Consider the following 27,871-nt stretch of genomic DNA (forward strand, 5'->3'; position numbering starts at 1 on the left):
TTCATTCATTCAACAAGGATTTATTCAACAGTGTGTTGATCAGACTGAAAGCTAAGTCACATGACAAAGAGAACACCAGAACAGAGTGACTTAAAGAAATCCAAGACTTTCAGCACTCATGTAACATGGCAAGGCAAATGATTCAGGTTGGGGGGGAGCTCTGCCCCATTTGGTCATCTCAGCCCAAGTCTTTCCATCCATCTCTTCTGCCATCCTTCAGAGCACTGACCTTGACCACATGGCCAAGCTGGTCATGGGCTGCTCCACGTGTTTGCCCTTGGGAAGGAAAAGCAAGAATGAGTCTTGGGCTAAGGATTTCCTTCTGAGTAAGTGTGGCAGAAATTGCATAGACCACTTCCTCTCTCAGGTGACTTTGTCATCTAGCAACCCAACAACCAAGGAAGCTGGGAGATGTGGTCTGGCTGAGCATCTGGAAATGTGTAGCTTAAATTCTCTTACTATAGAAAATAGAAAGGTTTGGGCAGATGACCAGAAATCTGATGTTGTTAATACCAACGTTGAGCCTGGCATTGTGCTAGACCTGTGGTTCCTGCTCCTATGGAGTTTACTGTCTGATAGGGAAGAAAATAGATAAATAAATAAGTAGACATGAATCATAAAGATCCAGGAAGGGAATCAAGAAAGTGCTGCCATAAAGACTGATAGGATGAGAAATGCAGAAGGGTTTGTGGGGGGATCCAGACGGACGGGATGGTCAAGAGGTGATGTTCAACATGAGGCATACAGGGGAAGAGGAAACCAGCCATGCAAAGCGTAGGAGCGGAGTTTTCTAGACAGAGAAACCTAATGCACAAAATTCCTGGAGGGACAAAGAGCTTGGTGGGATTGAGGATTGTGAGACAGTGGGGCAGGAGCAGAGTGAGTGAGGGGCAGAGGTATGAGCCAGAGCAACAGGGAGCAGGGCAGGCTCACAAAGGACCCAGCAGGCCATGGGGAGGAATTTGGATATGTGCAGTGTAATGAGAAGGCAGTTTACCAGTTGAGATTTACATTTCTGAAAGATCTCTGTGGCTGTGATGGAGAGAGCATCACCCGTTTATGTAAGGCAGCCATTATTATGGACAGAATTCGATGACCAAGAGGGTGAATGTTGAATTCTTATCTTTAAAGAGTAATTTAAAGATAACTCTCCTGGAGCCAAGGCTTCTTTGAGTTTCCAGAGGCCTTCTGAGCCGCAGTCACACAGGGCAGCAGCCTGAATCCAAGACCCAAATGAGGAGCCTTCAAACCAGCTCTGTGGAAGGACGATGAGGTGGGGAGCACATCCAGGGAGCACGTTGTGGGGAGGTTCATGACCATCTACAACCCCTCTGATCTCCATTGAGGAGCTGCTCACACTCTGGACTTGTGAGGTTTTCGCCTGGCTTGAACATGCAGGGGCTGGGGAGAAAGGGTCGGTTTCTCCTGAAGTTGTGAAAGGGTACAAAAGTAGAAATACCTTCTCTGGTTTTGTCTCTCTTAATATGGAAAAATAACAAAGATTTATTTGTAACAGAAGTGGTAGGCAAATATATGTAGTTTGTCTATATCTTTTACAATGCAATCTCATTTTTAAATGCAATTGAAAGTACAATGATCATAATATTCCTTCATCAGTTGTAACCGATGGCCATACTAATGTATGTAATGAATGTGAAAGGAGATATGTAAGAAGAAGAGAATGAAAGAAAAGCAGAAGAAAAGGATGTAGAAGATACATCTTAATGATTTACCACTCTTCCCAGGAAACATTGGCTCACAGGGCATCTGTGCTGTAGAGCACACCTCCCTCCCTTCTACACTCCTGCCCAGACATCTATTCATTCATCCAACAGGCATTCAGTGAGCACCTACTGTGAGACAGACACAAAGCTGGACCCTGAGACTACAGAGAGAAGTAAAACGTGGCCCCTGCCCTCAAGGAAATCAGAGTCTTACCAAGAAATGGACACAAGAACTAATGAACAGTACAATCTAAAGAGAGCTGTAGAAAAATGAGCCAAGTTCTGAGACTGCCTAGAAGAGGAGATGGCTCATCCCACCAGCAGCTGCTGGGGCCGGCTTCTTGAGGATGATGGACATGCTTTTCCCAAGCAACAAAGAGACATGAGGCTCCATGGGGCTACAAGAGACCCCTAGGGCCAGGCTGTGAATGGCCTGGGCAGTTGAGGCTAGATTTTGCTTGGCCTTAAAATTGGAGGGTGGTGTGACCAAGTCTGAGTTTCAGAAAGGCCCGTGGCAGCAGCATGGGCCTCACATTTGACATAGCCCTGTGTACATCTGAGGAGAAGACACTTCTCCAGGACACCTCTCACCAAACTGAGAGCCCTTCCCTGTGCTTCAGATCCCCAGCTTCCTCCTTGGATACAACTTCCTATGCTCACAAATTCTGTGGGTTGGGGCCACGGTGGCTCAGCAAGCAGGAATGCTTGCTTGCGATGCCAGAGGACTCAGGTTCAGTTCCCGGTGCTTGCCCATGTAAAAAAAAATGCTGTGGGTTGGGAATTTGGATGGACACAGGAGAGCCAGCTTACCTCCATGCTATGACATGTAGGATCTCAACTGGGAAGCTCAAGGGCTGGGGTGACTTGCAGAGCTGGAATTATCTGGTGCCTTGACTGGATGACTCAGAGTCTGGAATTGCTGACTGGAATTCCTCATGGAACTGATGGTCAATGTAGCCCAAAGGCAGGCAGGAAGGGGAAATCTGAAAGCTCCGTGGAATGGGGACCTGTAAAACAATTCTCTGCTGCTCCATATTTACCTGTCTTCATTTTATTTCTTACTGCATCATTTGGCTGTGACCTACCATTAAAAAAACCTTCAAGACCTGACTGGCTTATGGCTCTACAATCTCAGTTGCCAACCCAACATCTTAAATCCAGCAGCTCATAGTTGCTTGGAGTTCCCCAAAGACACCCTATATATTTTTTCCTCTTACCTTTCTTGGCTGCAATGCTCCTTGTGTGTCGGGCCATCTCCTAATAACTTTTCAAGATTCAGGGCTCATATGGGCTCCTCTCTGAAACCTTGGCTGAGGTCCCCAGGTACAGTTAAGGCCTGCTCTGTTCTGCTCCTCTTACACCTTCTATTTCATTTGGTCTACACTAATACATTGCTGCAATTGCTTGCTTTACCATTGACCTCTCTCACTAGTCTATGAGACCTCAAAATTCTTGAAGGGCAGAGAATTTGTGACACTCTTTTTTTGTCTCCCAGCTTTCAAAACAGAGGATGTTCAATACATGTGGATGGTGATTTTCAAAATGATCCTTTGCATTTCTGCAGCATTTTGCAGAGCTTACATTAGGAAAGCCCTACTAACATCTCTCATTTTCTACTCCCAGTAATCCATTACTTTTAGTCAGTCCCATTTTAGAGTTGAGAGGTTCTGAGACATTAGGTGATTTGCCCAAAGTAGCTTAGCTAGAAAGTGGCAGAGCTAAGACTTTGTTTCTGGGCTATCTGATCTGTTTAGAGCTCCTTGAATTGAATAAGGGAGAGTTCTGAGTTCTGAGCCTCATCTTCACAGATTTACTTCACACAGTTTCCATCCAGAGCCCAGTGTCCAGGGCCACACCTGCTACTCTGCCCACCTGGAAGTCCCATCAGTTCTGTGGAGAGTACCACCTGTGGGGACCAGCCTGAGGTGAGGCCACTGGTTGGCCTGGGGCAGCCCGACTCACGCTAAGGCTGCCACCAGGAGAGCAATGGGAAACCCGGGGAAGGGACGGGGAAGAGCGGGGAGGAGCACAGGGGGGAGGCCAAGGTTTGAATTATTTCTTCTGGCTCCCTGTCCCTGGCTTTGGTTCACATAGAAAATCTTATCTTAGAGTCCCTGTCCTATTGAAATGACCATAAAATCATAAATAATAGAGCCCAAATTAGCAAGATCTTTGGTGCTTATGAACTGTTTTTATTTTAATTTAATTAATTATGCTTTGAAATAAGAAATGCATTTATGGAGTCTGAAATTCCAAAGGCACAATAGGCTATAGGGGAAAAAAGTGTCCTTCTCATATTTGTCCTCCTGCCACCGATGTCATCTCCCCGGTGATATTTCATGAATATGCCAGAAAATATACTCATACACACAATTGTATGCATATCTGTCTTCTTTGCTTCCATTTTTATATCAAGGTAACTCTATTTATATACTGTTCTACATCTTGATTTTTTATTTTATTTTACCTAACAATATCTGAAAGTTCCTTCTACGTCAGCACACAAAGATGGACCTCCACCTTTTTTTACAGCCTCTCAGTATTCTATTGTATGGCTATGCCTAAATTTGTTTAACCAGTCCTCTTTTGAGGGGCATTTAGTTTGTTGCCCATCTGTTGCTATTACAAATAATGTTGCAATGAATCACCTTATAATACATCATTTTGCTCACATGGGAATATATCCATAAAATGAATTCCTTGACTTGGAACTGCTGGGTCAAAGCACATGTGAATTTTTAATTTCGATGAAAAATGTTGCCAGATCGCCCTCCCCAGAATTTATACAACTTAAAATCTTGCTGGAGGCCTGCAAGAACATCTCTTTCCCCATGGATGCCTCCTTTACACCTTCACTATCATGCATGGTCTGATGGTTCAAAGAAGCCATGAAGACCAAACAGCTCCTCCATATTTAAAAAATAAATATAGGGGGCATTTTCACGGAATACCCACAGCCCCTGTTGCTGCTTCCACTAGTCCTGGTCCCTGACTTTCTAAAATCCCCCAGCATGAACAGCTTCTTTGTGATCCCTAAAGTCAAAAGGATGCTGACGCACTAGCCCACTGGTAAAGGAAGATCACAACTATAGTTAATGTCATGTGCCAGACGATGCACTTGGGGCTTCCTATGCATTTTCTCATAAAATCTTCAGCAGAACCCTGCAGAGTACTTATCATCATTTTACAGATGAAGAAACTGAGATTCAGAAAGTTAAATAGTTTACTCAGCTAGAAAGTAGCAAAGGGGGGATTCCAAAGCCACGCTCTTTCCCTTAAGCAGTTGGCCTACATTTTCACCCTTCTCAGGAGGGGTGGGGTGACAGTAGGCTTCCAGATGACTCAGTGACCTGGGCTTTGGGCTGAACTGCCCCTCTGGGAAGCAACCAACTTCTTCTCCTCCTGAGGCCCTCTGTGTTCAGCTTATGACAGGCATTTCCATGAAGCCCAGACTGTCCCTCCCTTGCCCTTCTACTTAACATAACGAATAGAGTTCATGGCATCCCATAAATATTAAATGAATTAAACTGATTTCAGTAGGTTGGAACAAGTGAAATAAAAAGAACTCATAGTGTTTTAACTTTGGCCTATTTCAAAATTATGCTGTTTGAATAAAATAACCTCACCTTACTCCTGCAGTGATATAAAGAGTGAGGGCTTTGTGTCCTCTGAGTCTCAATTTACTCATTCGTAAAATGGGGTTGCCAAGGCTGTAAGGAGGATTGAACAATATATCATGAGAAAAGCACCTAGCACAATTCATTCAAAAATAAAAAGGCCCCACCATGTCAAGGCTTAACTCCAGTAAAGGACTAAGACCTACCTTGTATTGGGTGTGTCCCATCTCCATGGAAACAACCTAATCAAAGTTCCTACTCACAACAGGTCTCCACTCACAAGAATAGATTAAAAGAACATAGCCTTTGCTGGGATATGCAACAGATTTAAACCAGCACAGGAGATCTGTAACACCTTTTCATATAGAACATTTATCTACAGGTAAAATACCTGAAAGCATCTGCTTGCACAACTAAATATGTGTGAAGACAGTAGCAGCTCCCACATAAAGGAATGATAAACGGCTTGAGAGTCTACATTTTCCTAATTGGTTAGTGATATCCTTTCCTCATAAAGTATCTTAAATCTTGCATGAGGTAGAAACTTCCCACTACAAGAGCTGTGCCCTTCTTTCCTTGCAACGGTCTGATATACCATTGCAAATCTTCTTCATTATTGTTATGTGCTGTACATTCACACGTGTCCTTGAAAAAAATACCTTCAAGTCAACTCTGGTACTTATGAATGTGACCTTGTTGGAAATAGGGGTCTTTACAGATATAATCAAGAAAAGATGAAGTCATCCAGGATAAGGATGACCCCTTATCCAACAACAGGTATCTTTATAAGAAGAAGGAAATGTAGATGAAAAGACACAGAAAGGAGGATGTCACATGAAGACAGAGGCAGAGATTGGAGTGAAGTGTCTGCAAGCTAAGCAATGCCAAGGACTGCAGGCAGCCACAAGAAGCTGGGAGAGAGGCAGGGAACACATTCTTTCTCAGGGCCTCCAGGGGGAGTGTGGCCCTACTGAAGCCTTAATTTTAGATTTCTAGCTTCTAGAATGAGCAGAGAACAAACTTCTGTTGTTCTAGGCCGCCAGGTTTGGGGAAATTTGTTACAGCAGCCCTTGGAAACTGACACTGTGTTGGCCTTAATCACAGGGTCCCCCTCTCCTCGGGGGCACCCCCAGCCTGCAGCCCCCAGCGCCACTCCCAGAGAAGCATTGCTTCTCTGTGCCTTCGATTCCAACTGTCAAAGCCAAGCTCCTTGAACAGAGGTCATTCAGCCCACTGGGGTCTTGCCATTAGCTGGAAAGAGGGTTCTTGGGTTGTAGGAAACAACCCAAAGGCATGGCAAAAAAAGAAAAAGAAAAAGCAGAAAGAAATAGTTTAATTGCCATTTTCCTGTTCTGAATAGATGACTAAAGGCCTCCTGTCTTGAGCATTCTTTCATGTTAAAATTCATGAGACAAGATGCATATAGGGCAAGAAGAAGTCATAACAGACATCATTTAGCCCCTGGTGACAGAGACAATTCACGTTCCACAAATATCCACATGCTCCCTTCCGTTTCCAAGCCTGCCTCGCTGTTGGAGGGGCATGTGACTAGTTGCGGTTCATGGACTGCAAGTAAAGTGCTGCGGCTCATTTCTAGGGTGGTTAAATGCCAGGCTGCCGCCTCCATCGCACTCTCTTTTCCCCCGTTTCAGTCTCGTTGGAGGCCATGGCTCCGGAGACCACAACTGCAAGATTGGGGAAAGATGGCCAACAACACACACCAGACTTTCCATGAGAAAGAAATAAACTTCTATGGCAGCAGGGCCCTGCAATTCCAAGGTTTCTTTGCTACCACGGCAGGGTCTAGCCTATTCCAAATCACTCCTACCCTGAGCCTCACACTGTGTAAGGTTCTAGGGGGAAACACAGGAAGGTAAAACACAGTCCTGCCCTCAAGGAGCTTACAATCCAGCTCGGGAGATGACACCGACAGGCATTCCCATGTCCAACGCTGCACTTCAGGCCACAAAACTGGCACACAGGCATAGAGATCCGTCCCACAGACCAGCCCCATACTAGAGGGTGATCTTTACATGTGAGATAAAAACATAGCTGACAGACAGACACTTAAGGCCCTTAAAAATCAAGGTTCATTGATCAAGAGGTATAAATATGGGCACCATGCAAGTCTGAGATCATAGGCTAACTTCTTCCAACTTTGAATTATGGAAAATTTTTAAATAGAAATATTGAGAGGACAGTCCCATGAGCCTTACTGTTCCCGTTATCCAGGTTTAACAACTATCAGCATTTTGTCAGCTGGTTTCACCTATTCCATCTCTTGCGCTCTCTATAGTATTTTAAAACAAATCCTAGACAGTGTTTAATTTCACTCATAAATACTTATCTGTATTTAAAAACATAACCCCAGAGCCATTATCACCCCTACCAAGATTAATTATCCTTTAAATTACATTACAAAATCTAATATGTAATGTTTTGACTAGTTCATAGTCAAATGGCCCCATTTGTCTAAAAAAAAAATGTCTTTTTATTGTTAGTTTGTTCAAATCAGAACACCCAAAACAAGTTTTGAACATTGGATTTTGTTGGTATATTTTTCAAGTCTGATTTCCACCATAACAGTTTACTTAGCCCTGCACACACTTGCAGCATTCCATTTATGCACATTAACTTTACACAGCTAATATATTTGTTTAAATACATTTTTAAGGACCTATCTCCTCTGTTGACACAGAAGGGAAAAAGAAATCTCATACACATTGGCTGAAATATCCAGAGCTGCCAAGTCATGTTGGATTTGCAGAGATACAGACAGGAAAATGTCCAGTCAAACCAACATACATGACATGGGCCCGTGAAGGAAGTCAGCCCTGAGACCCCCAACGAGCCCTTTAGAAGGGGCCTCCTAGAAGAGGAGATGCCACACAGGGTGTGCCTGCATCTTTCTAGTATGACTGGGAGCCACGGAGCTGGTAGCCTGAGAGACGGGAAACTGCAGGGAAGGCTGTATTCTCTCAGATCACATGGAAGGCACCTGTGACTCTGGTCTCTGCCTTCGGCTTCTCATCAGTAATGAGTGGCTTTTGTGAGGAAAGGTGCTCAGCCGGGCAAGGTGTTCAGGGCCGGGACCCCAGCTGAGCCCATGCCCTTGGCATACTGACCGCCGCACTGCAGCTGTGTAAGCCACATAGTCAAAAGGTCTGTTGGTGCAAGCATGTCTCATGGCCGAATTCCAGACCCAGATAATTACGGTTTACTGTTAGAGCAGAATTGAAGATTTTTAGAGTCTAGGCAAGAGAAAGAGAGATGGAAAGATGAAGAGTGAGGGACAGACAGCTAGAGACACAGAAGATAGGAGTAAGGAAGCGTCTATGCATGCATCCATCTATCTGCACAAAGGAGAGGCACAGGCAGCAAGAAGGGTCAGAGAGCCAGCAAGCGTGAGACAGAGAGAAAGAAATACCGGTCTGACAGCTGTCTGGAGAACACCACTTCAAAAGAAACTAACAGCTTAGCTGCACCCATGGTCCTCAGTTTTATACCAAGAGCACTGCCCACTCTTGAGAGCCCAGGGCCCAGGCAGCTTTGCCTGACTCTCCCATGCTGTGCTCCCTGGCTGGGTCTGAACAGTTGGCCCTTCTTCTATTTTTCCTAGTTATGGTGGAAACCAATGGGGGCAGTCAAGACAATAACATATTGAATGAGATTATTGGTCTAGAAGAGCACCCAGATCCCAGAAATCCCCCCCAAAGAGATAATGAAAAGGTCTGATGAGAACACAGAAGGATGTGATTGGGGTGATGTGCCAATTAAGAGAGCTTGTTTGGAACAACTTAACTGGGCAATGTGAACAGTGCATGTAAATGATCAAAAGCATTGGGTACCCTCTCCCATCAGTCACAAAAGATGCTTCAGGCCGGTTTCTTTGAATGCTGTTTTAGTAGTGGTCTCATACAATACATCTTAAGGAACATTTATACTGTGTTCACTGTGCATTCAACTGTGGCCACTTCAAAGGTTTAGCCAAGTATTTTATGGCCGTGGTAAAGGGTTCTTATTGATTTAAATTACAAGCTTGGCTCCCGTCAGCTCCACTTGAGGGCAAAAATGCAATAAAATATCCCACAGCACAAGAGACAGACATATCGCATTGAAAATCTTAAGAGATCCTTTTCACTATAATCACTCTCAATGATATTTATTTACATGGACAAGGTTATCAGAGAGATTTGTCTACAGTCTTACGGCTTTGGAGGTTTGCCTTAGTTTGGAGTTTTGCTTTGTTTAAAAATCTAGTTCTGACCTGGGCTCTCCCCCTACAAAAGGAAAAAAGGTCATAAGTGCAGGCCACGTCCCCTGGCCTAGAATTCTCCACCACTCCCTGGCTACTAGCAGAATGGCTTGTTCCAAGAATAGTGACATTGACAAACTGGCCATCCTGGCTGAGGGATGATGGTTCTCAGTCCTCCGATCATTTGCATATCCAGCAGGCCAGACTCAGATGAATGAGAGGTGTCGAGGCATGAATGACAAGCCCATCAAGGCGATGGAAGGCTGTCCCCGGATTAACTGTCAGGGAGACAAACTTCACTGTGCAGCCAGAGGCAGGAACAGGCTTTCCGTTGGAAGCTGTAAAATTGAGAAGGCTTCGAAACTGTCAGTATGAAACACTGTTTGTTCTACTCACTAAACCCGTGATAATCAGCACAAAAAGAGTCACCTTATGCTAGGAGAAAAGGAGAAAGCCAAAGCAGCATAATCTGGTCCGCTTCATTCCCGGTTCCTTATAATAATTTGCCTGAAACCTACCGGAGAGGGAGCTAACCCCTGGACATACACAGAAAATAGCAAATGACTATTATGTATCTGACATTTGAAATAGCATGTTTCTGGAGGGTTGGCATTACAAGAGTCATTTCACTTCAAAATGTTATTCCTAATGTAATTTTTTAAAATTCATAAGAGGCACTTGCTGGAATTCAGCAAAGCACTAAAGTCACTCAAAAGACAGAGGTCAAATTCATTTCATTTCTTTTATGTTTTCTTCTCTCTGCTAGATGAAATAAATGATTAAGCCTAGAACACTTGGCAGTTCAGCGAATGTGCTCCGTGGCACCATTACAAGATCGATTTTCTCAATACAGGAGTCTTTCTGGGGTGCACATTGCTTAGCTGACATCTGTCGCCGTTGTCATGGCAGCGCTCTCTCCAGCATAGTGAGAGGTCAGGCCTGACAGGGAAGGCCTCGCCAGCTCTACCCCAGTCACTTCAAGGTTAACAGCCAATGGACCAAAGAAATAGGCAATTATAGTACAGTCAATTCCGGTTAAGGAAATATCTGAGAAGTAAATATGTCTGATAAGTGAATGGAAATGAAACAGCCAATGCTATTGATGCAATCCAAAAATATCAATATCATTTTGTGATGCAGTTCGGTGGTTCCTTGTGAAATTTCCATGCTCAGAAAAATCTAGCAAGAGAAAGGATAAGCAAAACTCCATTATGCTGCCGTTAGCCTCCGAACTGGAAGAATAGAATTCCCACAGATGGGTGGCTGGGTAGCAGAAGAGCAAAGCGTCTTCAAGGAAAAAGTGCCAAGAAAATTCCCTGGGTCTCCATGCCCCTCGGTTTAGCCCCTTGATATCTCCGGCCACATGGATGCCTCAGGAAGGTTCTTAGTGTTTTAAAGGAAATTGACTTAAAAATAATGTTTTTCATTGCTATGTCATATTTGTTAAATGTATTACTCACCAGGATAAAAGTCCTTCCTATAGTTTCAACAACCCTGAAAAATACACAGCCTCCCAAATTGCCAACATGTTGGAATTAATAAGTTCCAATGATATTCATTTCCACTAAAGCACAGCCTTTGATAGACAGAAAAAAGGCATTATTTTAGTAGACATTCTTTGAATAGAATTAGAAAAATGACAGGTGGAACTAAAATGTAAAGATTTCCAATTACAAATTGCATACCCCAGGAACTCAGTTACTGACAATGTCTGCAGGTAGCAATCTTTGAAATTCATTATGGAACATACTTTCATATTACCTAATCCTGATTAAATTTTGCAGCTAGTATATAGAGGCCTTTAGATTTCATCAGATTCCTGAAAGAGTGGCAATGACTTTTCTCCAGTTGTGATATTTTGCTAGCTACAAAGAAGAATGGAAAATTAAAAGTTAAAAAAAAAAAAAAACATCACTGTGGTCACTCTTCTCAGATTTTTGTCAAATGCTCTGCAGGTCTGTGGCCCATTTCCGGCCATATAAAGAGGTGGAATCTCTTCAAGCACAGGTCGATATTGCACTTGCCAACTTGTCTCCCACTGTTCCCACTAATAAACTGAAACCATGTCTTCATGGTTTCCTGAAGTCTTCCTCTTGCTTCATAGGTAGAAGCTAGCGTAGCACCTAAACTGATGGACCTGCACTCCGTTCTGCCTGATGGTTTCATGAGAACCAATGGCTGGATCTGAAAACTCAGCATTATTTTAGAAGGGTTGCACTTGGATGCAAGAAAGAATAGCCCACTCAAAGTAGCTTAAGTGTAGAAGATTTTATTATAAAGATAGAGCAGTTAATCCTGCAAGAATCCCTAAATGGGAAATAAGGTACATGCAGCCAAATAGGAAATAGAACTGCAGCTGGAAAACCAGAACCCAGGTTATTCTCTTTACATCTCTTTCATCTCTGCCCATCTTGCCTTCCTCTCTCTTTTTCCTCTTGTTTTCAACCAGCTTTCCTTGCTTTCAACACGCTTTAACTGTGCATCACCTTTCAGTTCCAGCACCATCTCCATCTTACTGACTCGGTTACTCAATATCCCAATTCCAGAATTCCAGAACAGACGCCCTGATTAGCTCAGCCCAGAAAATGGATGGGTCCTCCCACAGTCACGGGCCCACTGTGGTTTAGTCAACCGGGGTTGGGGTGGGGGTGAGAGGTGGCTGTGGTCAAGGCCTTGCAGTTTAAACAGAACTGTGCGGGTGCCCCTTGAGCAAGGGCAAGGCACATGCTCAAAACATGTGTTCCATGTCTTCTAGAAGGATCAAAGATGACACATGAATTAAATATCCCCAAGGTCCCCAAAGCTTCACAGATGCATGAGTTTTTAAACAAAACAATGCCAAGATGGTTATTCAATCACATAATCAAGTATTTGTGTCATTTGCAGTACTGTCAGTCATCACTATTAGCATAATCCTTGCCAAAAAAAACACACACACACACACACAAACTCCTCCTCACCTAATTACAGGACCAAAAACAACACCAAAACTCTTAAGCCTTGACCTCCACAATGGGCCTCCTCCAGCATTGCAGCATTATGTCCTGCACTACTGTATCTGCCCTGTCCTTCAGCTGAACGCAACTACTTCCTGCTCCCCAGTGAAGCCCCACGCTTTTCTTTTTTCTTACTTCTCAGCACAGAATCACCTTTCCATCTTCTCTCTGGACCACACTATGCTTAAATGTCACTAATGCATAGAGGCTTTCAAAGGATAACCAGGAAGCAATGAACGGCCTCTGGAAGTGGGGTTTTTTTTAATTTTTTAACAGAGAGCTTTACTGGACATTCTTGTCCCCTGTTAAGAGAAAGCACCCAGGGCCTGTCCTTGACAACCAGCTCCTCAAGATGCTGGCTCCCTCATAAAGCTACCCAGATGAAAAATCAATAATCTCTCCCCAGAGACATTTGTTGCCTCTACCACTGTCTCCCAAATGTGAGAACTTGTAGATCCTTGAAAATATAAGCCCATAGACACCCGTCTGAGAAACACTGCTTTGAAATTAAATCCTGTCACATGAGGGGCCCTTGAAACCATAAATACAAGCTCAAGACTTGAAATCACCTGGAAGTTCTAAGTGATTAGATTGACCTCCAGATTAGATTTCCAAGTATGGATCTACTAAATTTAGATGATCATCAAAATGAAGACAGAAATCACCATCATCATTAAAACCTAATTTAAAATACCTAATTGTTCAAGGCCTGCATAAGCAGGCATGTATACACAGAGGGCTCCTACTCCAGACATTAATGAGATACTGTCTCCATCATCTTTGTTCTGACTTAGCAGCTCTGGCTTCTGGAACACCCAAACACCTTCTATAGCTTGGCAAATTATATACCCTCCATTTATACTGTCAAAGCCATAAATCCAGGGCTTGCTTTGGATAGTGAAATAGACAATTTCCCTTTGATGACTCTCTTTTCCACTTCTACTGCCCTTCTCGGCCTATTCTCTTTGAATAGAAAACAATTGTTTTACCAAGCTATACCAACTTGAGTTCCCCATGGGACTGTTTCATCTATTCAAGTTGCATTTTTTCTACAATTTCTTCATGTATCTTCAGGAGTAATTTTTGTTCCTAAATCCCATGTTTTATTTTAACTGCAAAAAACAAAAACAAAACCCACACAGGAAAACTTGAAGAGTATAGTGTAGTTCTGTTTATATGCTTTGGCAAGCAAGCATCTGAGATCTGAAATCAATTTAAATCCCATGTCTAATTTAGTTCTTTGTTTAAAAATAAGCTTTAAAATGACATACAAAGTTCCCAAAGGTGCAATTAGCAAATGACTCAACAAGTTGCTGCTTTACCATGTGGTTCTCTGCTGATGCTTTGGGGTTGTTTTCCCACCCCTACTCTGTTTGCTGAGAACCTTAAGATTTCCAATTTTCTCACCTGTAACCCTAGTCAACAATATCCAGCCTGGTCTCTTACAGACACTGTTTTCTAGACACATGATCTGAGCAGGGATGTCTATCAATTTGCTAAAACAAGGGTGCAGAGAATGGCTTTATATAGTCACAAGTTCTGATAAAATACAATGTTGACTCCACTGGAGGAGTCTCTGCTTATTTATCATCTTTAGTTGAAACTGAGAATTACTATAGCAGAAATAGAAGTGACTTTTTTATCCTTTGCCTTGGTACTCTTTGATTTTTTTTCAACCTTGGACTCAAGCTATATTTTATTTGTTTAGAATGATGTGTATAAGTTAGCTATTGCAACAAAGATGCCATGTAACAACCCACTCCAAAACTCAGTGACTTAAAACAGCTATAGTTTATTTCCACATATCTGCAGCTTGACTGGAGATCAGCTCCTTTAAGATGGGGTTTGGCTCCGAGGCTCTGCTTCAAGTCACAGGTCAGCCTGAATGGGCAGCGGTTATCCGGTTATCCGGGGAACAATCATCTCATGGAAATGGCAGAAATGCAACAAGTCATAAAAGGACAAGCAGGAAAAGACAGTCTTTTAAGGCATAATGTTAAAAATGGCTCACCTTTGCCAACATGTGATTGGCCAAAATAAGTTTCATGTTTGAGCTCAAGTCAAAAAGTAGGAAAATACACTCTGCCTATACGAGGCCGAAGCAAGAAGTGAAGAAATAGAGTCATTCAATCTACTACATCCTGATTGTATTTCACCATTTAAAGGAAAAAAATTGTAGTTGAGTATCACATTAGCTCAACAAAATCAATTTGACACCAAGAGCAATATAATGGCCTGGAATCAGGGAGTTATGTGACGCTGGCACATGTTTAACGTAAGCCAAGTTTATCTTCCCATTTGACTCTCTTCACCCATTTCTCAACAATGTTCCCTCTCTCCCCCATGGGTTCTGAATATTCATGAATGACCTAAACCCCTCACCTCTGTGCCTCACTCATCCCTCACCCCCTCCCACCCCCTGCATGGTTTTGACCTCTAAATTCTCTGAACCTTTCAATGTACATCCTCTCCACTGGCAGGCAAAAGAAAAGCCATCTGATTGTACCAATTCATATCACACCTCAGTGGCTCAGTGCTTCTTAACACCACCCAAGACACTTGCCTTTTTAAAGGGGTTGTCTCATAGCTCAGTGATCCTCCCACTGGTGAAATTCAAGACAGGTTAATAATTTGATAAAATTCTAAAATTCTGGGAGAAGATACCTTTAAAAAGAAAGGGGGGGTATATGCCATAAAGAGACCTGCCCAGGACTCTCATTTTGTGAAGGGCACGTTATTCATACATGGGGAGTCCACCTGTATTGACATTATTTCTCTCAGTTACAGTATTTTCTTTTCCTCTCTGTGCTACTTGCAGAGAATTGAACTCACTAGGAGAAGATAAATGCTGAGGCTATGATTTACATGTCATTACAGGACCAGTGTTGCTTCCCATTTTGGAATTTATTCTAAAAGCCAAGCCTTTGAAGGCTTGCTTTCTTTCAACATTAAAATGACTGGAATATGCTTACTTTGAATTAGGACATACTTAATGATTTGCACTTGTATTGGGTTTTCATATGAACAGCTCTCTTTTAAACAAACAAACAAAAGAAATGATTATCTTAAGAATGTATTAATCATCTTTGGAAACATGTTTACTCTTAAAGACAGATCATAAAGAAAGAAAGATTTCAATTATTAAATTTCAGTCATGCCACCTTTCTCAATATATGTCTATGTAAAGAAAAGTGGAAAGATGAGGAGTGACCATGCCTTGCAAATGACTGACTAATTCGGATCAAAAATAAAAATCACTTTATTGATCATGAGGGTTCACTGTATGTATGGTTCTTCATTTATGCTAATGTTTTCATGACAAAAAATAGCAATGCTTGTATGTTTTATGGCATTATTATTATGTCATATTTTAGCCCTTTTGAGCAGCATTTGAAATAGTCAATGTCTTCCCACATCACTTTGCCATACAAGCAGGCTTGTCCTATCATTAACTACAAGGGGGTGGTCCATTAGGAAGGGTTATTTCTCTTCCATGCTAGAAAAGTACCAATAACCATAGCATCAATCTCAAGTAGTCTAAGTTAGGATTTGGGAAGCTTTGACTGAAAAGCTCCTTCTCATATTTTTTCTTACATTAGCCAAAATGGTCATCCAAATTCCATGCACCTCAAGAAAGCATGCTTTTCCCATGCTTCTTAACAAGCACAACTGATGAAGACTAAATACAGTCAAAATTCTTAGTGGGGAGAATTATGAAAGGGGGTGCATAATAGTCAGAATGTAAAGGTAAACTGAGTTTTCATCTGGTTGGATGACCAATTACTAGTCAGTCAATCACTTAGCTGCCCTTAATACTGTTAGAGGGAACATAACTGTTGAAATGAGGCATTGGATTCGCAGCAATGGTTCACATTCCTACACTTATACACTTACTTAGACTCTCAGTGCCTCAGATTTTTGATCCTTAAAGTGGAGCTCTGCCTCTTAAAGTTATTGTGAAAATTTATTTGTGTAAAGCGTTGAAAACAGTGCCTGGCATATAATATGTGCTATGTAAGGGTGTGCTCTCACCGTTGTCACCATCGCCATTACCACCCTATCATCTGTGAACTCCCGTTAGCCATGCAATCCCTCTTTCTTCCTAACTCAGATATTTGAGAATAGACTGAATCACTTCCTAGTGAACTCAAATTCTTGGGTTCCACCTTAAACATTGCTGTTGAGAGTAAAGAGTGGTACATCCACTAAGATGTTGATATTATCTAATAAAATTGAAGAGGCTCATTGCCTGTGGCCCAGCAATTATTCTTCCAAGCATAAACAATGGAGAAACTATTTTACCTGAACTCCAGGAGTCATTTGTATTTGGACATTCATGGCAACGTGGTTTGCAATAGCAAAAACATGAAGACAACCCAGACGACTATCAACAAGAGAATGGATTAACAGGCTGTAGAGTACTTATACAACAAAATAACAATTGTGGAAATAAGTAAATTATATTATGTATCAACGTGGACAAATCTCATAAATATAATATTGGGTGAAAAAGAGCAACTCACAGAATATATGGGTATGATTCCATGCAGATATGGTTCAAAACATGCAAACACTGTATTAAAAATGTGGAAGAAAGACATGTACAAAATCATACTAGTGGTCACCTCTGCTAGCAGGGTGGGCGTCATTGAGTCTCAGTGGCAGTAATAGTGTCTTATTTCTTAATTTGGCTGTGTAAATACATAGATGTTCATTTGTTGCAAATTTTATATTCATAGATGTTATGAATTTGTATTTTAACATTTTATTCAAAATTTCTTCGGTGAAGAAAAGAAAGAAATAAAACCAATACTTTGCTTAGAGTCCCACCCCTGTTTCTCCCAGCCCACTGTCTCATCTTCTGCATTCAAGGGTATTGTTCTTTGTGTATTTCTCTTGAGGGAAGTGTAATAGTCTCTATTGGTGTTTCCACTTGGTTGTTTTCTTAATAAAACAAAAGAATGCAACATTATGTCCTAATGGAATAGATGCCTCTTTGCACAAATGTTACTCTACCCATCATCTCCCAAGGCAGAAAGGTAAGTGTGCTTTCCCCCTTTTGCAAAAAAAGGAATGGAAACACAATGCGAATGGACCACAATTCCATTGCCCAATAGTTATAATCCATCTGGTGCCTGAAAACACCAATATGTTCTCTTCCTTCAGGTAGCTTCTATTCTGTTTTATCCATGAGGCTCTCTTCATGCACTCTATTTGCTTCTATAAACCACCCTTCAATTCTTCGGGAAGTCGGAGAGCTGTGCATCTTGAATTTTAAAAAAAGTTGAAAGTGAATGCACCTCTGGGATTCAAACCCAACTCTCCTGATTGCAGTCCTGTCATTGAACATCTTCTAAATGGGATTTAAAACCCATTCGTGGTGTTCATGCAACCAGCATGCAAGATGAGAGCTGGGAAAGAGAACTGGTCTACTGAAAATTTCTGCGAGGTGTCCCCGTGGGGGCTAGTTCCCCATAAAGGTCGAACACCCCAGCCACTGGGGCCTCCTCTCCAGCTGCCAGGGGCTTTTCTGTGCATTATTTATTTATTTCAAAGAACTTGGGAGGGTGAGAAGGAAAGAGAGGAAGAAAAGGAAGTGATTTTTCTTCTTAATAGGTTTGCTCTTCTCTCTGGGTAGAATCAATGCGAGTAGGATTGAACTCACTGCCTTACATCCCCTCCCCTCCACACTGCTTCCTTCCATTGTGAATAATTCAGACCAAATAAAATAATCATGTGCTGGTAATTACCACCCACCCCCTCCGCCAAAAAACGAATGATTGCTGAGGTGCGGTCTTCTGATTACTGCCCCGTCCTTTGATGGGGCTGTGCTGGTGGAACGTTGAGGCCAGGATGTATGTGGTTCATGAAGGCAAAGCTGTTGGCCATTATTCCTGAGCAGGAAGAGATGAGGTGACTGCTCTGTGCTGCCATGGAAATGGCCAGCACTCTGCTAAGGGACCTGGAGCAGCATGCATATAAGAAGGTTGCTCTTAAGCAAATTCTCCTTATTTTTCATTCTAGTTTCCGTCATTGTGCATGGGAACAAAGCTCTTGTGTGTGGCTCCAAAGAAAGTATGCCTTTTCTCCCAGCCTCACCTCTTCATGGGATTTTTTTTTAAGTGGGTTTATTTCTTCATGTAAACATCTTACTTGCCTATGTAGAGCTCATTAACCAGAATCTTTGGGACAGGGATAAATAGCCATTTTGCGGTGGCACAAGGTCTGTCACAAGAATGAATGCTCCCGGTACTATAAGGAAAAAAAAAAACTCTCCCATCAAAACTGCATGTGCGAGTTGAGATACCAGTCATTTAGCAGGAAATCTCCACTTAATAACAGTTCTTTGCAAAAAGATTCTCTACAGACTCATCATCCTCGTGGAGAATTAAAGAAGCTATAAACAATCATTTTGAAAACAGCATGGACCAGACTGTTATGAGCCCATCTTGTTATTGATGTTTGGCATGTGTCCTTTCAATAACAAGTTTTTAAAAAGAGACAATGCATAAGGTGGGTAATCAAAATCCTGGCCCTTCCTTCTTGCTTTCATTCAGTTCTCTGAAGCTGGTGAGGAAAATGATAGCATCCTTTAAAACTCAAAGTTTCTCTGGGGTGCCTCAATAAAAACGGGAGTAAATGTCCATCCTTCTCCCTTACTTCTTTCTCAGGGCCAAGGGTGCCAGAGGCCACAAGGCCCAAAATCTGAGCACTCCAGTCATTAGCTACGTGTGGCTATTTACACTTAATTAAAATTAAATAAATTAAAAGACCCTTGGTCACACTAGATACATTTCAAGTACTCAGTATTCATGGGAAGCAAGTGGCTATCTCCTGAACCTTGCAGATATAGATCATTTCTACCATCTAGAAAGTTCTAGTGGGCAAGGCTGCTCTGATTCTCAACCATTGTAGAAGTAGATGTGCTGACTACAGGGGGAAGTCTTTCAGGAGAGAAGGAAAGGGACCTTCTTTGAGTCACTTCTATATTTGGTGCAGCTGTTTAAATTAGTAAATATCCATGGGAGACAGGTACAGCAGCCAGTGTTTTAAAGATCCTGTTTCTACCCTAATGTACCTTAAAATATCATGGCAGGTATTTTAATACATCAATTTCTGTGTGAGACCAAAGGGACTAGAGAAAGGAGGAAATATTCAATGTCCCCATCTGGGAAATTCCTGATATTCTCACAAGCAGTGGGGACAACCAATTCAATTGGCTGAGCCCTCAATATTGGGGCTTACACTTATGTGACTTATTCCTGCAAAGGAGATGCTAAGCCTACTTATAATTATGCCTAAGAGTCACCTCCAAAGAGCCTCTTCTGTTGCTCAGATATGGCCTCTCTCTCTAAGCCAACTCAGGCAGGTGAACTCACTGCTCTCCCCTCTACATGGGACATGACTCCCAGAGGTATAAATCTCCCTGGGAATGTAGGACAGAGTACCCTGAATGAGCTGGGACCTGGCATCATGAGATTGAGAAAGCCTTCTTGACAAAAGATGGAAGAGAGAAATGAGACAAAATAAAGTTTCAGTGGCTGAGAGATTTCAAACAGAATCGAGAGGTTATCCTGGAAGTTATTCTTACAGATTATATAAATATCCCTTTTTAGTTTATGGTGTATTTGGAATGGCTGGAGGGAAGTACCTGAAACCGTTGAGCTATGTTCCAGTAGCCTCGATTCTTGAAGATGATTGTATAGTTTTTACAATGTGACTGTGTGATTGTGAAAACCTTGTATCTAATGTTCTTTTCATCCAGAACATAGATGAGTAAAAAAAAAAAAAGGGTAAATAATGGGGGGGATAAAGGGTAAAAAATTCGGTGAATTGCAATACTAATGATTGATAAGAGGGAGGGAGGGGTATGAGGTATGGGATGTATGAGCTCTTGCTTTTTTCTTTTTATTTCTTTTTCTGGAGTGATGCAAATGTTCTATAAATGATCATCATGATGAATACATAACTATGTGATGGTATTGTGAGCCATCCATTTATGGACTGTATTTATGTGAAGATTTCTCAATTTAAAAAAATCATGGCAGGGCATTGTCAGAAATTTCTTTGCTAAATTTCTTTGTTTAACAAAGAAATTCCTCAGTTTGGTGACCTTTGCCCTTGCATTTGATGTTCTTTTAGCAATAGGGAAGATTTTGGAGAGAAGAAAAAACATATTCTGCGTAAAATGCTATTTTTTCATATTCTAAGAAGAGAGGAGCAGTGATTGCAATGACAATATGACACATTTGCATTTAAAAGGTGCAAAATAGATTATGTGGGTGAATTCCAAAATATTGGCATTTTATGAAAAGGTGAGACACGACACGGTTACCACCATTACCTGCGGTGGGGGCAGGGGGGGCAGGTGTGAGGGCTGCTGTCCTCTAGACTCAGCCCTGGCTTCAGGCTGACTCCATGAGGGGCCAGGGGCCATGGTTGGCTCTGGAGAGTACAAATGGTTCAGAGAGACGATGCAACCATTAACTATTATTAACCCAGGATATTGGAGATAAGACAGGGAAGGGCTTTCAGCAGGGGCAGAGCAGGTCTAGTAAAATCTTAAGGCAGTGTGCAACTCCCTGTGTTTCTTGATTCCATTTTCACAATTTTAAAATGTCACATCTACATAATACAAATACTAAGATGCTAAACAATAGTTGTCTTTTACTTTTAAAAAGCATGGGATATGGAATATTGGCTTACTGCACTTCAGCATTATAATCATTAGAGAAAAAAGGGCATTCACATTTCTTCTTCACACACTTTGAATAAAAGAAGCAGTTTCATACGATTTCTTCAGACATCTCAAAGGTTACATTTGTTTCAGATATTGGGACTTCTTTTTAAAGGACTCTAGCATGGCTTGTGTTCACTTTCATTCCACCCCACCCCCCACCCCCACTCCCAAATGTTTGTTCAGTCATCTATTTGTTCATCCCTTCTTTACCCCTTTGTTCATTCACTCACTCTTTTTCCAGGCCACAAAAACGTATTGAGCCTCTGCTATCTGGGAAGCACTGGGAACCATGCTGTGGTGGATACAAAGGTGTAACGATAAACTCAAGCTCGGAGAGTTGATGACACATTTGTGCATTTGCTCATTCAGTTATTCACCAGCCAGCGTTTACACTGAGGACTGCCTGGACAGAGAAACCAGCACAGTCACTACGACATGTGTAAAGGACTTCCCTGGAAAGAAGGCGCCTGAGCGGTCGGGTTGGGGGAGCGGAGGAGAACGTCAGAAGCCGGAGGCGTACTTCCGACTGGGGAAGCAGGGGGACGTCTGTCCGTCTGCGGAGGCAGGGGCCGTCCTTCCGGCTGGGGAAACAGAGGGGCGTCCTTCCGGCTGGGGAGGCAGGGGGACGTCCTTCCGGCTGGGGAAACAGAGGGGCGTCCTTCCGGCTGGGGAAACAGAGGGGCGTCCTTCCGGCTGGGGAGGCAGGGGGCCGTCCTTCCGGCTGGGGAAACAGAGGGGCGTCCTTCCGGCTGGGGAAACAGAGGGGCGTCCTTCCGGCTGGGGAGGCAGGGCGAGAGGCGGCGTGGGAGCTGAGCTTAGGGGAAAGTTACCGGAGGTGTGCCAAGTTAGAAGACAGAGAAAGGGGATGTGTTCGGGACACCCCGGGGACCCCAACTTACCTGGATCGCAAGTCAGGAAAATGGAAGTGGCAAGAGAAAAGGCCGAAAAGGCAGGTCAGGAGAACTTGAAGGTCAGGCTGAGCCTGACACTTGTTGCGCTGGTTCCATCCCAGTTAACAGTGGAATACAGGCTCCAGCACCTGCCTTTACTAAGGAAGGACAGTCACTTTACCCATACTTTAAATACTGAAGAGCCCCTGTCTATTACACCTGCTCCGTGATTGGTGTCCCACGTTATGGGAAGTAATTATGCCATCAGTTAGTATGCCAAGCGGCCAGCGACCCCCGCATCTCCCTGCATTCCACTGAGTTCCTCTCCTTTCCTTAAACGTTCACCTGATAGACCAATCCATCTTCAGAGTGATAGATCCTTTACCAAAGCCACACAATGGCCGCAGGAAAGCAAGGGCCAGAGATTTGGGGTGTGGGTGGTGGGAAGACCTCTCAGCTGGAAGTCCCCGAGGCCCCTGGCTCTTTCAGCAGCTGGGGACCCTGGGAAAGACATGCAGGCTCTGAACTGAGATTTCCTACATAGCCATAAAACGCGGGGAGATGATGATGTCTACCCTCCCTAAGCCACAAACACTGGGAAAATAGAAACTAGTATTGCATTTAGATAAGCCCTTAGAATACTTAGTATTGAGTCATCATCTGTCAAAAATAATTTTTTTTCTTTGGGAATAATGTCTTTTTCCTTTTCAAAGTTCCAGTTTTTTTTAAGCTACTGCTTTTTTCTTTTTCTTCTTCTTTTTTTTTTGCATATGCAGGCTCCAGGAATTGGAGCCAGGTCTCCTGCATGGCAGGCAAGAATTGTGCCACTGAGCCACCATGCCTGCCCTAAAGCTACTGTTTTTAAAAAATTACTTTATATCCACATAAAATAAAATTCTCTTTCCTTCTTAGCTTTTGATGGCTTGCTCTTTAAGAGATAGAAAAGGGTTTATTGTGTGGCTTAAATTTTGAAAACCGGTGAAGAATTTCATGAGTACCTGCCATGTGCTTAAAATCAGATTTCTGGCTCAGGAGGGCACAGAAGCCATATTGGACACAGGCCCTGAGAGCAAAGGCATCAGGATCTAATCAGTTACTTAAGATGGTTGATATATTGTTGCATTTTGTATGCCCTTGGAAAAAACCAAAAGAATAACTAAAGCTTGACTTGTTGTTGAGACTACATGTGCTTTGGAGTGTAGAGAAAGGGAGAGCCCACTAAAGGCAGGAGGGGCAAAGCAAGGCTGCATGCAGTAGGTGGGTTCTGGCTGGGCAGGCAGAGTGAGAGCAGGCGGGACACCGAGCAGGCCAGCTGATGATTGGGAGCAATGGGTGGCTGTGGGGCAATGCGAGAAGTGGCTAGAGCCAGTGGCAAGCAGATTTTGGAAAGTCAAGGGACATACGGTTGGGTCAAATTATGAAGAACTCAGAAAATTAACTCCATTATCCAATGCTATATGATAATTTAAAATATGTATGGTCATGTGTAAATCACTGCAATGGGTGGAAGATAAATAAGATACTCTCTCTAATTCAAGACACTAACAGTCTTGGACAGAGGAAAAAGTCTTCGAAGATGACTTAAGAGTAAAAAAGGAGGGTGGCGGGAACCAGGGTCTCCAAGAACATCAACCAGTTGCATTCCTCTACCCCATAATGTTGACACCCCTTTCCAGCATGAGGTTAGAATGGTCATTGTCCAAATATCCCTCAACATTGACAGAAAGATCAAATGAGAGGGAGGACTTGTAACTGAGAAGTTTGGATTTAAAAATGAGTATGACCACTGACTCATTGTATAGATATTTCTTTTTGGTTTCTAGTGTATTAGAATTACCAGAAGGAAATACCTGAAATTGTTGAACTGTAATCCAGCAGCCTTGATCTTTGATAATGATTATATAACTATATAGCTTTCATCTTGTGATTGTACGACAGTAAAAATCTTGGGATTGATGCCCCCTTTATCCAGTGTACGGGTAGATGGGTAATAAAATAAAGACATGTATAAAAAAAAAATAACAGGTAGGGAATATGGGGGGAAAATACCTCCATGTAAACTATGGGTTGTAGTTAATAGTAGTACTCTAATAATTGTTCATCAACTGTAACACATGTAACTACTGTTAAAAAAATAGTAGAATTACAAAAAAATTTCTATCATCAATTGTAACAAATTTTCCACACCAGTGCAAGTGTTGGTGATGGGGAGGTGTATGGGAATCCTGCATTTTATGCATGATTGTTCTATAAACCCACAACTTCTCTAATAAAAGATATTTTAAAAGTGAAAAAAGGAGAGGGGACCTGCACAACCGGTGGTGCCAGGTACTTGAAGCTACCAACCCAGCTTACCTTATGGTGTCCCTTTATCTGTGTAGGAACCGAAAGAGGAGCCTCAGCACATTTCTTTAACACTCGAGTGCTCAAGCAACAATTTTATGGGCCCCCGCTATCAATGTAACATCATGAAGGGGCATTGTCCCTTCATGATGTGACCACCAAACAATCACAGCACCCATGAAAACCAGTCATAGCAGTGGGAACAGGCTGAACTCCAGCATGTACACATATCCAATAGAAGAGGGTTTTGCAGAACAGCCATGGGGTGAAGACAGCAAAGACCAGAAATATTGCAGTAGATTAGATTATTGTTCAAATATATTTACTTTATTCACCCAACCCAAGGGAGAAGCATGTTTCCCCGCCCCTGGCCGTGGCCATGCGACTTGCTTTGACAATGGGATATGAGCAGATCAGACACATGTGAAGGCTTGAAATGTGCCTGTGTGGTGGGGTTTGAGAAGAAAAGGCCCCAATTAACCACTCAGTCCGAGACAGAGCAGGCCTCAAGTGGCAGGGTGAAGCAGGGCCAACCCACCCCGCCTGCAGATCCATGAGAATAAATGCCATGATAAAATTCACACTAGCATCAAGGCAGCCAACACTCCACAAACTGGATTGTCCCCACCTACCTTAGTGAACGTACCTGTCAGCAAAGAGGTGTTATTCACAATTAGGGACTGTGAAGAAGGACCCGGCATGAATAGTGTGTGTTTGTTTTATTGTTGAAAGTAATGGTTTAGTCAGCTTTAGCCAAAATAAAGCACAACTGTCAATGAAAACTGAAACTGGCCCAGAAGATGAGCTGAATTCTGCAGCAGAAGCTACCAGAGTTCATGCAATATTTTTTCCTTCAGGGCATCTTGCTCCCCTCCTCCTTTTTTTAATTTTTAATTTTGAAATAACTTTAGAAAAGCAACAAAAATCCTGTATAGCTGTATTAGTTTGAAAGCTGCCGGAATGCAGTATGCCAGAACCGGAGGGGCATTTATACAGGGTAATTTAATAAGCTACAAGTTTACAGTTCTAAGGAAGTGAAAGTGTCCAAATTAAGGTACAAGAGGTTCCCTTCACTCAAGAGAGGCCAATGGGTCAAGAATACCTCTGTCAGCTGGGTGGTCATGTGGCTGGCATCTCTGGCCCCTCGCTCCTGGGCTCCTGGAAGCCCACTGTCCCTGTGGGGCTTCCTCACTTTGCTTCTCTGGGGCTGGCTTTCATCTGTTGGCTTCCCTTTGCTCTCTCCAGGTTCTGGCTGCTTAACATCTCATGGTGACGTCTGCTGGGCTTCAACATGTCCAAACACCTGCGTCTCTGTTTGCCACGTGTCTGTATCTGTGTCAGCTCTGCTGTGAAGTTTCTCTCGGCTCTGAGGCTTCTGTTGTTTCTGGAGCTCTGTCATTTCTGACTCTCTCCAAAATATTTCCTCTCTTAATGGATTCCAGTGAACTAATCAAGACCCACCTAGAATGGATGGGTTCAGATTTCCATCTAATCAAAAGTCACACCCACAATTGGGCATGCCACATCTCCATAGAGATAATTTAGTCAAAAATGTGCAATATTGAATCAGGATTAGAAGAAACGGCTGCCCCCTCAAAACTGAGTCAGGATTAAAACATGGCTTTTCTGGGGCACTATTTTCTGGGTAATATTTTCAAACAACACAATTGCCTTCACCCAACCTCCCCTAATGTCTTTTTTTTTTTTTTTTTGAAGGTTTATGTTTTTTTAGTTAGAGAAACCATAGATTTATAGAAAAATCACACAGAAAATACAGAGCTACCATATATTCACCGTTATTAATACTTTGCTTTGGTGTGGTACATTTGTTACTAATACCTATAGTCCATAATTTATATTAGAATTCACTGTGTTGTACAGTCCTATGCTTTTTTTTTACATTTTTATTCTAGTAACATGTATATAACCTAAAATTCATCCCATTTAAACCACATTCACATCCTATATAACCAGAGTCCTCTCATTATCAAAGCCCAGGAAATTAACTGGTACAATACTAGTAATTAAACTTCAGACTTTATTTGCATTTTGTCAGTATTTCCACAAATGTCATTTTTCTTTTCCAGGATCCGATCCTGCATTATTTGGTGTCCTCAGCTTCTTCCAGTCTGTGACAAAGGTGCCTCTGTCTTCCTTGACTTTCACGGCCGGGACACATTTGAAGAGTAGTGGACAATTACTACATACCCTGGGTTTCTCTAACATTTTTTCACAGTCGGAATGAGGCTATGTGTTTTTAGTAAGAATACCCCAGCGCGTTGCATCGAGGATACCAGGTGACACTGCCTTATCACTGGCGCGGCCAACCCGGGCCACTTAGCTAAGGCAGGGCCTGCTGGGTTTCTCCAGTGTGAAGAACGAGTCTTCCTTTGCAACCTGTAACCAGCTTGGAAGAACTACTTGAAGACTCTACAAATATCCTGTTTCTCTCCTAACATTCATCTCCTGATTTTGGTTCCATCTCTGCAACTTTCCTGCAACGATTATGTGAGAAGGGTGTGGACCGTCTGTTCCGGAACCTAAGGAGTGACGGACACGGTTTCTGGGCTGCTTTGCAGGGTCAACCGAACGGCAGTTCACGGGGCTTGCTTGCAAGGCAAAGAGAACCAGGGAGCGCAGCACAGCTCTGTGTTAATCAAGGTGAATAAAGCCATGAGGTAGAACAGAAATCACAAAACTCTGTTCACCACACCCAGACTCACCTTATTCGGCAGGCTACATTGTTTCCCATTTGTAATTGGAGTCACAAAGAAACAGCCTCCTTGCATTCTGCCCCGCTGGCAGAGTCCCAGAAACATCCTCATTTTCAATAACTCTGCCCCTTTATCTCACTCTGCCTGATGCCTAATAAGCTGATTGCTATTTACTTTGGACCAACAGCTAATCTGTTAATGATTGATTTTAAATTTTTACAGTCATTTGTCTCTGGCAGGGCTTAAGACTGCACAAGGCAGTCCTTCCCTACCTGATGAATTGGCTTTTCTTTTAAAAAATAAAAAGAGAAAGAAAAGAAAAGAAAGATATAAGTCAAAAGTCTCCACGATTGCACTCTGCTGACGAACAAGTGAAGTGATTTTCAAAGAGAAATTTCAATGCAAAAAAGAAATAGTAAATCTTCCTCTAAAATTCATCTGCCTTTGGAATTGTCAGCAAATAATATAAGAGGACATTTTGTTAATGTTGGGGTGAAGGTAAAGACCCTCTTCCATATGTGGTAAATTGTAATTGCAATAAATTTACAGAGCCTAAAGTTCTTAATTAATAAAATCGATGTTCGTTGCCTGA

General features: G+C 42.5%; 2 long non-coding RNA genes across 7 annotated transcripts; one reads left to right on the forward strand and one right to left on the reverse strand.

Moving 5' to 3' along the window:
- LOC143650439 (uncharacterized) lies at positions 1-24,672 on the reverse strand. Of its 6 annotated transcripts, none has more exons than XR_013159558.1 (5): positions 24,578-24,672; positions 22,232-22,380; positions 21,563-21,735; positions 2,535-2,731; positions 1-276 (listed from the first exon to the last, which is right to left on the reverse strand). It is a non-coding gene; the product is annotated as an uncharacterized LOC143650439 (long non-coding RNA). The 6 variants fall into 6 exon arrangements; XR_013159557.1 differs by lacking the exons at positions 1-276; positions 2,535-2,731 and adding exons at positions 14,365-14,515; positions 20,937-21,037; XR_013159564.1 differs by lacking the exons at positions 1-276; positions 2,535-2,731 and adding an exon at positions 14,365-14,473.
- LOC143650452 (uncharacterized) lies at positions 21,913-27,871 on the forward strand. The gene is made up of 2 exons (XR_013159566.1): positions 21,913-22,167; positions 26,653-27,871. It is a non-coding gene; the product is annotated as an uncharacterized LOC143650452 (long non-coding RNA).

The sequence above is a fragment of the Tamandua tetradactyla genome, chromosome 1, assembly GCF_023851605.1.
Source record: "Tamandua tetradactyla isolate mTamTet1 chromosome 1, mTamTet1.pri, whole genome shotgun sequence".
Taxonomy (NCBI): domain Eukaryota; kingdom Metazoa; phylum Chordata; class Mammalia; order Pilosa; family Myrmecophagidae; genus Tamandua; species Tamandua tetradactyla.